The sequence below is a fragment of the Mytilus edulis genome, chromosome 6 (assembly GCF_963676685.1).
Source record: "Mytilus edulis chromosome 6, xbMytEdul2.2, whole genome shotgun sequence".
NCBI lineage: Eukaryota > Metazoa > Mollusca > Bivalvia > Mytilida > Mytilidae > Mytilus > Mytilus edulis.
In genome coordinates, this window is record NC_092349.1 from 22,405,115 (window position 1) to 22,417,885 (window position 12,771).

At 41.4% G+C, this 12,771-nt stretch overlaps 1 pseudogene; it reads left to right on the forward strand.

Moving 5' to 3' along the window:
• The first annotated feature begins 2,194 nt into the window (after positions 1-2,194).
• Positions 2,195-12,771, forward strand: part of LOC139526276 (uncharacterized) — a 14,118-nt pseudogene continuing 3,541 nt past the window's right edge.

Consider the following 12,771-nt stretch of genomic DNA (forward strand, 5'->3'; position numbering starts at 1 on the left):
AATTTGGATCAGTTGATGGCTAATCGCAGAATGTTTCAAGTATACCCATTTGCTGCGATTTAATACCAGATCCGGACACAAAGACGGAGGAGCAGTTTAGTTTTCATGACTAAAGAAGAATTGAAAAGTCTAGAAAAGAGTGTTTAGGTTTTCTAGCATTGTTTATTTCACAAAGAAGTTTCCATTTTCATTTTACAGCTTTTATATGGCAACGTTCTTTTTCATCTGGTTAAAAAAAAGCAGATTCTTTTTCGTTTCGCATTTGCTTCAAAAGATTGTACTGTTTGGAACCAATATCTTGGAGTTTATATACATATCTTATCTACTTCTGAATCAACAATTTCCTTAAAGGTGTAAATTTTGTATAAATCTGACGACTCTTCTAGTAGTAATGGATTTCCAAACTAGTTCATCACTTTAGAAAACCTTTCAAGTTTTTCGAAGAAATCCTTTTGTGTTTTCGGAGAGTCTTCATGACGTCGTTCATCTATTGTAGAATGATTCAAACCACTAAATCTTTCAAATTCATCAACCAGTCTACTGACTTCTTGGTGCCAACATCGTCGTTCACGACTCATTATTCTGTGATTGTGCCTAAACAATTGTAATATAAGAAATCAACTTACTGGTCTTACGTACAGTAAAAATTACCATTTTCAAATTGCATTGCCACCTGTGGGTGATGTTCATGAAGGGAGGCCATATCCTAACCATCGAGCATAGTTTACACGATCAAGACCAAGATTGGTATCATGATTAATATGGAATGTTTGTAAAGTACGATATCTGACTCGTGAAAGGAGCGTATTACCGAAGACACATTTCATAATTGACCCCCAAAAAAATAAACTGTGGTCGATATGACTCTTTTTCCTTACACCCTTTGATCACATACTTGAACGTCACAGAGTCATGAACTTTATTTTCCTGTTTACGCTTTCATAATGGCTGGCTTTATCATCACAAGCAAACCATATGCAGTTATCTGATGCGCGTGCCTATTCTCAATTACATTTGAACATACATGAAAAGCATCTGCCATTTTAGGTGTTGCAATATCGGCTTCCGTGAGGGCACATGTCCATCCAATATCATGCAATGTATCACTCAGAATTTTAAAACAAGCCATTTTAATTTGAAATCCACCAAACATGACGATAAACTTATGTTCTTCGTACAAATCTGGCCATTCCAACTGAAATTGCTTAGCCAGTACCAAAGAGTGTATCTGTAGCTATAATTAATGTTTGCCCAATATTATGAAAGTTGACAACTTTTTTCTCCTAATCCATCGAATGCTTGATCATTGCAACTGAAAGGGCATGTTTCCAAACAGTGGCATCAAAGAAGTAACACTTTATACTCGAACAGAAGAGCCTAGATGCGTAGAGGAATGAACGTCAATCAAGATATGTTTCAGAAATTCAAATCCGCATCTGTTAGATAAACTACGATTTCCAACATAGAGTTCTTATAGTTCGTATAATTTGTTCTTTATTTATAAATAGATTGTGCATGCGTGAAATTGTTAAACGCATGTTATTCATAACCTCAAAAAATGTCATCTAACAAACTCATAACATCATTAAAATTTCAAAAGCGCTAAGATTATAATAAATAGTTCAAATTTTTTGGTGAATTTGGTACAATTACACGCATGCGCACAACCAAAACATGTAAAATATTTATTTCTAGTAAATACGTCACATATAAAGAAGGTATCCACCAAACCTGATGATATGTTTTACTCCAAGAAGGTAAAATAAAACGTTTTCAAGAAAAATAAGTATTTCAATCTGGAAAAAACAGCCATTTTAGAAAAGGTGGTGGCCATCTTGAAAAAATGAAATTTTCTTTTTTTTTTTTAAAGTATATAATAATGATGCTTCGTGCTAATTTTCATGCTTGTATCATCATTTGCACAATTCCCTTGATTTAGCTTGCTAATATCTTCCACTAATAGGGTGAAAGCGGATCACCATGTCGGCAGCCTCGACCTATGTTAAAAAAACCAGAAAGGTTACCCCCTTGTATAACTGCATCTTCGCTAGCCAAGGGTTACGATCCACTCCCGCTCTCTTCACTCTTGTCGGATTGAGCCAGATTTTGTTAACCACAAGAATATCATTTTGATTGGTCGCAGTCGTAACTGGCTGCATCCAATCAAAAAGCGTCTTACGACGAACACGTGTAAATGATAAAATGTAAACAAACATGGCGACCTGCAGATTTCGACACGATTCTCTACCCCCCCCCCCCCCCCCAAAAAAAAACAAAACAAAACAATAGAAGAACAATATTCAGTGAAACGTTTAAAGTAATTGATCAGCTAATTGAAGTTCTGGGGTATATTCCTCGTGTAAACGATGAGATGTCATCTTATATTTGTGGTTTTTGTTTTACGAAATTGAACAATTGCAAGTTGTCCAAAATAGATTTTGACATTTGCCACCGAGTGGAAACCCTCAGAAACGAAAAACTAGATTTAATGAAGCTTCTAAGAGCAAAGTATCTTGATACAGGTATCGCTCAACCACGAACACCGGGTTCATCTCTGCCATCATCATGTTTGTCAACTGATAAGCCATTGACAAGTCAGCAGGTTAAACGTCCGTGGTTTAATTCCCCAACACCAAGAAGAGTTAAAAAACCACTCCTATTCACTCCGACCTAAACTCGAACCCTTTTACCGAAACTGGACTTATCAGTTGCAGGAGAAATGGACGAAGGGAAGGAAAAAAAAAGAAAGAGAGTCAGTGTCAGCTTATTTTCTCCTGGCAAAGCAAAGGTTAGTGTTTTGCTACTGTTATCTGATCATACTGACAGTAGTTACAAACAGGATATGATGTAAATAGATAACATGCATGTGTTTGTCTTTGTCCTTATAAAATAAAATACCAATATGGGGAGGATGTCTTATTTTACCTGAAAGTTTGTCTTCGCAATACAGTTATACTGATTTAAGCCTCAATTAAGATATATTTTCCATAAAAAGACATAAACATATACATGTATATGTATATCAAATTAGGCATCAAATGCATACAAGGTGATGGGTGAATACCTCTTTAAGACAGCAATCCAAGACAAATAAGCAAAACTGGATAAAGCTCTAATTAATGTTCATTTTGTATGTACATACATGTGCATGACAAAAGTATCATCAAAATACATTTATTTTATTAAGCGTCCAATGAATAAAAGGAGATATGGATTAAAAATATACCTTTGTAAGACAGAACCCCCCTCCCCCCCAAAAAAACAAGTTACTTCAACTGAATTAAGCTCTAATTAATTTAAGTGTACATCAAAATACATTATCTTAAGGTGGTACCTAACACAACAGGGAGATAACTCTGTAAAGTCAGCTATACGTTTTAATAACGTTGTGTTGTAAAAGGAATATTAAGCTTCTCAATGATCAAAATGGGTGTTTGTCAAACTGCTATATAAAAAGTGTACTTTTTCTGACAAAACAGTTAGTTCAAAATTTTTGAAATTTGTACATTCTTGTTAAAGGGGCAAAGTAAATAATTTGACAAAATTTTATGAAAATTAAACGAGCCAACTTAATTTTGGTGAAAGTGTTGGGTACCACCTTAATAAGTGTCAAATGAATAAAAGGAGATTTGAGATAAGAATTGTCAAGTGAAGAAAAGGGGAGGTTTACATGCACATCTTTAAGACCGCAACCTAATAACAAGAACTGAGGACATGCATGTACATATTGATGTATCATTTGCATAGAGGGCAATATAACTAAGAATAAAAATAGAAAGGTGGCAATTCCATACATTAATTCTTATAATTATGCAAATAATACACATGGATGTAGTGGCAGTACACTGAACTTTTATGTATTAGGTATACATGCAGCTAAGATATGATATAACATTTGTAGGTATTATACAGGAACTTCAGGAAGTGAAAAAATAAGAGCAGAATTATTTCACCTGGTAATTAACAAAGAATTGTCAAAACATATCTCATGACAGTTCAAAGGACAGAATTGGTAGAATTATTTACAAATCATCGTTGAAGGAATCTGTCAATAAATCAATTTTCAATGAAGTAAATAAGGAATGTAACATTTTATGTGCTAGAAAAGATGCATCATCACTACGTAATTGTAGCAGTGACCATATTGCCACATTTTCCATGGAAAATTTAAACAGTGAAATCCAGAAAAAAGCCCCGGTACTTCATGGTATCTTACAAAATGCTGTTAAAGGTTCAATGTTGGGATCTGTGATTACAGCAGCTATGGTTCTTAAATTCAGAAACCATCAAATGTCAACAATACAATACATATTGGCACAGATTCTAGATAGAGGTGGCACAACTGATGAGGTATACATGTACACTTTAATCTTTAATATTCCATTTTGAAATAAGTTACAAATGATTTTTGTCAGTTGTTTTTTTTGGTCGGTCAATATACATTTGTATTTATTTATAATTAAAACAATAAGTTTTTTAGTCCAATGTCCAATTCTCCTGCCAAATTTATAAGAATATACATATACATATACCTGAAATAAGAATTTAGAAACATCCACATTAAAACAATTCTATGAACATGCACAACAGACCTGTCACACAGGAGCTTTAATGTTATTCAAAATTGCATTTATCTTTCTTTTTTTGACCCCAAATAAAATTATGTACAACCCAACACATGTAAAGATATTAAGTATGTTTTATAAATATGCATGGTTAATTTCAAGTCGCTTGTTTTTGCTTTTCCTTTAACATGCTTAACATAATGTTTTTTACAGACAATAGATACTTTAGCAAAAATGGGACTGTGTGTATCGTCTTCAACAGCATCAAAACAGAAGCAGAAGCTGTTACAGAGACAAAAGGACAAAATTGGAGAACTAATGTTGAAAGAGAAAGACTCATTAGAAAAAACAGGTACGGTTCAAGATCACAAATCAAGTGACATAAAAGGGGATAATATCTATACTATTAAACGAGAAGACCTCATTTTGGGTGTCGCTTCTCTTCTTTCCACAATAAATTAATCAACACGCCTCTGTGTCTTATAGGTACAGTGCATAGTCGCATTTGTCATCCATTCATATGCTTATTCAGATTGAGTTATTTTGGGAGAAAAACGTGAAAAAAGGCATCCGGATATTGTCCCGTCATTGGACAAAATTATAAGTCAGATTATACTTCCGGTTTGCGTTTTTGTATACTTTGAACATACATGTACTACGAATAAAGTGTATTTTAATTTTATCTGCTATCATTTTCAAGTTTACTATGCACGGCGGTCACAGAGTTTATTAAATAGAGGGTCTGTATACTATATCAATGACCACCATGGATCGATTAGTAAACTTAGAATTGAAAGTAAATACACTTTATTTATATAGTAATGAATGTTCATAATATCCAGATAAGCGCTAAAATTATTCATGTGAACTTTTGATACCTTTTTTGAAATTCTCCAGGCATTAAATCTTTTATAAAATTCATTGATTACAAAAAAAAGATGTGCCATCTTGAGACAACTCTCCACAAGAGACCAATGAATGTTAATAATATCCAGATAAGCGTTAAAATTATTCATGTGAACTTTTGATACCTTTTCTGAAATTCTCCAGTCATTAAATCTTTTACAAAATTTATTGATTACAAAAAAAAAGGAGATGAGGTATGATTGCCATGTGGAGACAACTCTCCACAAGAGACCAAAATGACACAGAAATTAACAACTATAGGTCACCGTACGGCCTTCAACAACAAGCAAAGCCCATACCGCATACTCAGCTTTAAAGCGCCCCGAAATGACGATGTAAAACAATTGAAACGAGAAAGGTATGTTCATATTGAAATTGATAGAAAACCAAAAATTGGGAATTTTGGAAATAAGGGAGGAGGGATAAAAAAAACATTTCCCTGTCCCCAATAACCTATGACACTTTTGCTGAAATTCTCCAGTCATTCAATATTTTACAAAATTCTTCCAACAACACTTTACCTACTTTAAACTACGCTCTGAATGCCCGCGATTTCGCGGGTTTGTTCTAGTTGATTTAAACCGAGGTTCCTCGCAAATGAGTATTGATAGGAGAAGAAAGAGCTGGCACTGGTTTTTGTTAGTAGGTTTACAAAAGAGAGTTTTAAATCCAACTTTAGATGATACAGCTCCATTTTCCGACACTTCTTCTGTTGACAACAGTACATTCATTCCAAATCTGAATGACTGCAGTAAATTGGACCAAAATTTCATGTTTCATATCATGAATGTGCTTGTAAAATATGTTGGCTGCTTGAAAAAATATAAAGGCTGCTTGCCCAAATTCATTCCGCACCCTCATTTAAATGAACTTTCTGGAAAATCAAACTTTGCAATTCTCGACATGTTAGATAAGAGTGAGATCAAATCTGAAGATATGATAACTATTCTAGAGCATATCCATGCTAATTGCATACCAAGAACTGATGATGAAAATCCCTCCGTTATAAAGAAGAAAGTCTTTGGAGGAGATGTTTTAACAAATGAAAGAGCATACTCAGCACAACTTGCTATGTTAAATGGCACCACATATTATGAAAGACTCACTGGCGTTATTCACCGCCCTGAAGGCTTGCATAGAATGATGAACCTGCTTTTGGTATTGAAAAGTGATGTTCAATGTTAAAGTTATTTAAAGGCATGTAAGCTTTCTCAAAACTTACCGTGGCGATCTCTTGCAAGTATTCGTCTTACTCGTATGATTAGTCGTCCAGAATCAGCGTTGCTTGTACTGGTTTTTGGCTCTAGGTTTCGACTGACAGATCCAAAACGAGGTTCTTACGTCTTCCGGATCTGTCTCCTCCGTCAGTGGAGCACCACCGACGACCCCGATGTACTACACCCCCCGACTTTATATAAAAGGAGTAACCCTCGGAGAAAAAAACAAAAGACTCTATTCTGGTGGGATATAAGTATGGGACCCTTAAATTAGAAATACAATGGACCCGCACAGCATCCCAGCCCCCTTGGAAATTGAACAACAGGTGGTACCCCCTATCTCCGACACCTCTGACACACACCCCAGGATGATACATATATACATTATTTCATCTTGGCCAACGGGCCGTTAATTTTATTAACTAGCTATATAGGAGCCAACTGGCTATAACTAAAATAATTTGGAAGCCAACGGGCTGTAAATTCATTTATAAATGGCCAACGGGCCCTGATGTCACTATTTACAACTAGAGCTGCCCGCCTAAGGGTTAACTCCGTACAGACGGCTACCATTGAGGTGGGCCACCCGTATAATCTCCCTTGGAGAGGTTGCCCTCACTGTTCCCACCACCTTTGTCACCTCATACAGGTAATGAGGGTGGCCATGCCGCGCATTTGGTGGGGGAAAGTAAGGGGCATCGCTCTCCAGACGGATCCTGACCGGCTTGGTCTGGGACACGGAAGGGACATGAGGGAGGGTACATGTCGGATAGGGAGAGACATGAGGGAGGGAACGGGCCGTGGGGAGTGCCCGTGGAACTGAACACCCCAACCTGTCAGAAAGGCATGGGAGCCCCTGTGTGCAAACCGGAGCCCCCAGCCGGCAGAAAACTCCTGCCTTGGCTTGTGGACTCCCCTGCTCACTAGAGGAGCTCGCCTTGGAAGGCTCACTGGAGCTGAGGTGGACTTCCCCCAGAAAGGCCCGGCGCTGATGCCCCTGTAAAAGAGCCATTAACTCCACCTGCAGGTGAGTTGATTGGCGACAGCGTGAAAGTTGGCGGAACCTCCCACTATGCCAATTGGCACACTGCTGCCATGGCTCCCCACTCAGCACTGAGGTCCTCTGGAGTCAGCCCCACAGTCTCCAGTTGGCTTATAACCCAGTGGATGGGCTTCCCCACAGCGGAATCCCCTAGGGCCCGGAAGAGTGTGCTCAACGAAGTGAGGCGCACTCGGGTTAACCCTGGATCTGAAACACCCAGGTCCCGGAACACCTCGGCCACATGCTCCGCTGGTATGTGCCCTTCCAGGCCTGGTCCCCGAGCTTCACAGCCAGACACTGGACAAGACAATCCAGTGCCAACTGATCCACCCTGCCCTCCAAAGTGAGATGTTGCCACCTCACTGTGAGCTGGGGAGCCAGACTGGTTCCGACACACACCGTGACCCTGGGCCTCCACCTGGACCCGCTGAGGTGAGGCTGTCTGGAGAGGTGAGGCCACTGCCCTGGCCTTTCGTCTGGCAGTTCTCCTCCTTTTGTCTGGCCTGCTTCTGCTCTTTCTCTTTTTCTTATTTTTCCCCACCTCCCTTTCACCTCACCCTCAGTGGCGCTCTCAGACACCCCTTCTGACCCCTCACCTACCTCAAACGAAGCCCCAGGGCTCCCCTGTACCTCAGGGTCCAGCTGTCTCAGCTTCTCCTCTGGCTCAATAACCACCAGTTCCTCCACCACTTTCGTGACGGAGGACTGCATTGGAGAGGATGGCTGGCTTTCATCTCCTGGGGTGTTGTTCTGTTTATTGTTCATCTGAAATAAATTTACCTTAGAGTGCAGGGAGATCCTAGACACGTGCACTCCTGTGGAGACCGAACATACAGGACATTGATAGGCGTCCATTCCGTCAGCCTCCCCAGGAGTGATGTTCACACATCGTCCATGGAACCATTCCCTGCATTCGTCACACCTGATCATCAGACCCCCATCATTTGGTCCCCGGCATGAGCAATAAATGTTCTTACCCCCTTTTTCCCTTGGGTTCCAACTCCTCTATTTCCTTCCAATTTTTACTTATTACTTGGGCTTGTAGTTTTTTACACCAATTTGGGACTTCCCTGTCCTTACACAACTTAATCCGATCATGAAGGGCCACTACCATTGCTGTTTTCATTTTGACCCTGTAAAGGTATGGAATGAGACTTTCCACCACCACCCCAGGGCCCTTCCAGGATGGAGTCAATTTTCGACATTTACCCTTGATGGTGGCCGTATCCAATTGATACACTAGATTCCCCACTTTAAACCTTTTGATCACCACCTTGAGATCGTAATCCCTTTTGAGGCGTTCTTGTTCCGTTTTTAGATTGGCCCTGGCCAGCTCATGATGTGCCCCGTGGATGGCTTCCTCTAGGTCAACATTGAGATGATTAGGAGTAAACCTTTTACTGACTGACGCACGGAACACACCAGCCAATTGCGGAAGGAATAGATCCCAGGACATTTGATTTTTTCCCACAAAGCATCGCACTGAAGCCATCAGCGTTCGATTGCAACGCTCTTCTTGACCATTGGAGGACGGGCGGTATGGGGTGGTTCTACTCTTGTGTATTTGAAGCAGGTCACACATGGCTTTAAACAGATGGGATTCAAAGTTCCTCCCCTGATCAGTGAATACTTGAAAGGGACTCCTTAATTCAGCGCCCTGGGCGGGAAGAGGGATACATTCCACCCATTTGGTAAACTGATCGATCATCATGAGGATATGTTCATTTCCTCGTTCGGTTTTGGGGAGGGGCCCCACAAAATCTAAATGAACCCTTTCAATTGGTTCCCCGGCATGATGTTTTACCATAGGGTGACGGTTTGGACGTGTAGCCTTTTTGTTTTTGCTACACAGGGCACAACTTGCTACATACTGTTCAATCTCCTTTTTCATCCCTCTCTAATAATACATTGACTTGATCCTTTGGTATGTTCGGTCCCCCCCCCCCCCTCTTGGTGGCCCGCTGCAGGAATATCATGACACAACTCCATAAGCTTCTTTCGTGATACTTGAAGGATGACCACCCTGTTTGAATCTCCGGTAGACCCTTTCTTGTACAGGATATTATCCCCCCTTAGGACAAATAATTCCCGATTTAACCAGTAGTACTTGGTTCCCCCTTGTTTTTCTCCATTGAACCACCCATTTTAATTCCAGGTCCTTACTTTGATTTTCTTTTAATTCCTCCTGACTGTATCCCAAATTCACCCCAGGTCCCCTCCTATTTCCTGCAACCAAATGTCACCCTCCCCTTCTGACCATATGGCAAATTCGTCCCCCATCTTAGACACTGATACCCGGGATACTTGCACCACTGGTTCTCGTGTGTATCATGGTTGTGTACTACCATAGGGTCTCTTGACCAAGGGTGTCGTATCATTGACATTTTCTGCGAACTGTCCCCACAGGGCAAATCTGCTAGAACCTTGTCTACTTGGAACTCTAGACAGGGGCCAATTTGAGGCAACCGAGATAAAGCGTCTGCATAAGGATGTTTAGCCCCTGGCCGGTGTTTGATTTTCATATCAAACTGACTGATTTCTTCCAGCCACCGGGCTAATTGTCCCTGGGGTTCCTTGAAATTGGTTAACCAAGTGAGGCTTCTATGATCGGTTCGAACCGTAAATCGCCGCCCAAGCAAGTAATGTCTGAATAGCCTAGTGAACCTGACAATGGCCAACAGCTCCTTTCTGGTAGTACAGTATTTCTGCTGTTCTGGCGTGAGGGTAAAGCTAGCATAGGAAGGGGCCCGTTCCTGTCCCCCCTGAACCTGCAATAATTCAGCCACAATAGCCTTGTCGGAGGCATCCGTGTCTAAGATAAAAGGATCAGTTGCATTGGGCAATGACAGGACAGGGGCTGACACCATGGCTTCCCTAAGTCTGTCGAAAGACTGTTGTTACTCGTTTCCCCAGGAATAGGGGCGTTTTCCGGTTAAGACTTGAAGGGGTAAAGCTATATTAGTATAGTCTTTTATAAAGGCCCTGTGATAATTTGCGAACCCCAAGAACCTTTCCACTTCCTTTGAGTTCCGGGGTTTTGGCCAGTTTTTTACATCTTTTACATATCCCGGGCCACTTTCCATCCCTTCGGTCCCTACCACCCTCCCTAAAAATTCTACCTTTTTCCTAAAAATCGCACTTCCTGGGTTTTAGTTTGAGCCCGTACGTCCTAAACTTTTCAAATACCACCCTTGGGTTTGCCAAGTGATCCCCAAAATCCCTTCCCAAGACTAATATATCATCCAAGAAAGCCAACACTACCCGCCATGTTAACCCCCGGAGTACCAGGCTTATAACCCTGGCGTATGTGGCTGCGGCATTGCATAACCCAAAAACCATGCGTGCAAACTCAAACAGCCCATATTTAGTGATAAAAGCCGTTTTTGGCCGGTCCTCCTCTTTTATTTTGACTTGCCAATACGCCGAATTGGCATCCAACTTGGAGTACCACACATTTCCTGCTAGGATGTCTAGGCACTCTTCTACTAAGGGGAGTGCAAATATTTGGCGGGAACAGGCCCCATTGACCCTCCTATAGTCCAAACACAACCTAATGCTACCATCTCTCTTCCGTATGAGGACTGGGCCACTGCAATCCCACTCAGATACGGATGGCTGAATTACCCCAGACTGTAACATTTTTTTCCAAATGAGCCTCCTCTTCTTGGGCAAAACCTAAGGGTGTACACCGCATTCGCTGTTTAATAGGGGTGATTCCCGGTGTCAATGCCATGTTCCAAGGCCGTGAAATGGCCCAGGTCTAAGTCACTGCTAGCAAAGACATCCTGAAATTCCTATAACAGGGAACACAAGGTCTCCTCCTCACCTTTGGACAAATCCTTACAGGACCTAGTGAACATGTCTTGTAAGTGTTAGGGCAACGACTTTTCATGAACATCTGCAGCAACCCCGATCTTGCACACTTTAGGGCCCGGGGGCTCCCCCACGTCGGCTTCCTGAGCTTGGGCTAGTAAGTCACCCTTTGAGATAACCAGGGGACTGCTAGTGAGGTTGATTAGACACAACACCGGATCTTGACCTACATCATGTAAGGTTCTGGGTATGAGCCGACGGCCCTCAGCCTTTGCCTCAATGATGTATTCTCGGCCCATGGTTTTGGCCAACACCCCCATTACTCTTTGAACTGAATTTGCTGGGATTGTGTGTTTTTTTCCCGCCTGTACCTCAGTTGTTTGGGGCAATGAACTGGCCTGACCCCATGACATTTGGATGACCTCTCCGCGAATGGACAATTGATGCCTATGTAGGTCAAGTGAGATGCCCTACTTCCTTAAGAAGTCTATCCCCAATAGCATCTGATCCCCAATTGGTGCTACATATATGTCCCATGTGAATTCTTGTTTCCCCAACTTAATACGAAAAGGCCCAGCAACAAAACCATTCATTTGTAGGCCCTTCTCTGTAGTGTCCATCACCACCTCTTTAAGGATAGGAGGTGGCTCCTTTAAACTCTTGTACGTTTCCTCTGAAATCAGGGTAACCTGAGCTGCTGTGTCCACAACAGCATCGACTCTTTGACCCTGGACTACCACAGACACCCGATACATAGTCCCCCCCGTTAACTGACTTATGGTGATCATCTCTCTTTCCCCTTCTGTCACCAAGTCCCCCTCCTCATCACTGTTTGAGCTGTCGCACAGTGTTTGTCCCCCTTCCTCCCCAGACTCTTCGTTTTGTCACTCCGATTCAGACATGTCCAGGTCAGTGAGACTGATGAGTTCCCTCTTAGGCCCTTCTATTGGTTTTTCTGTTCGTGCTAAGTCTATATCTTTTGTGGACGTTGGGTCTGGTGCGACGGGAGATAATGATTTAATGACCCCTGGTTCTTTGGGGTGGGACAGTTCCTCTTGGCGTTCCTGAACAGGTGGGGAACTTACTTCCTCTGAAATGGCTAATTGGCCCCCTGGCATCATTTCTATCTGACTGATGGTACCCTCCTTATTCAAGTAAGGGGGTTTTTGGCTTATCACGAGGTCCTTTATACTCCGTGGTTTAGGGCCAGACTCAGACCTCTTGAGTC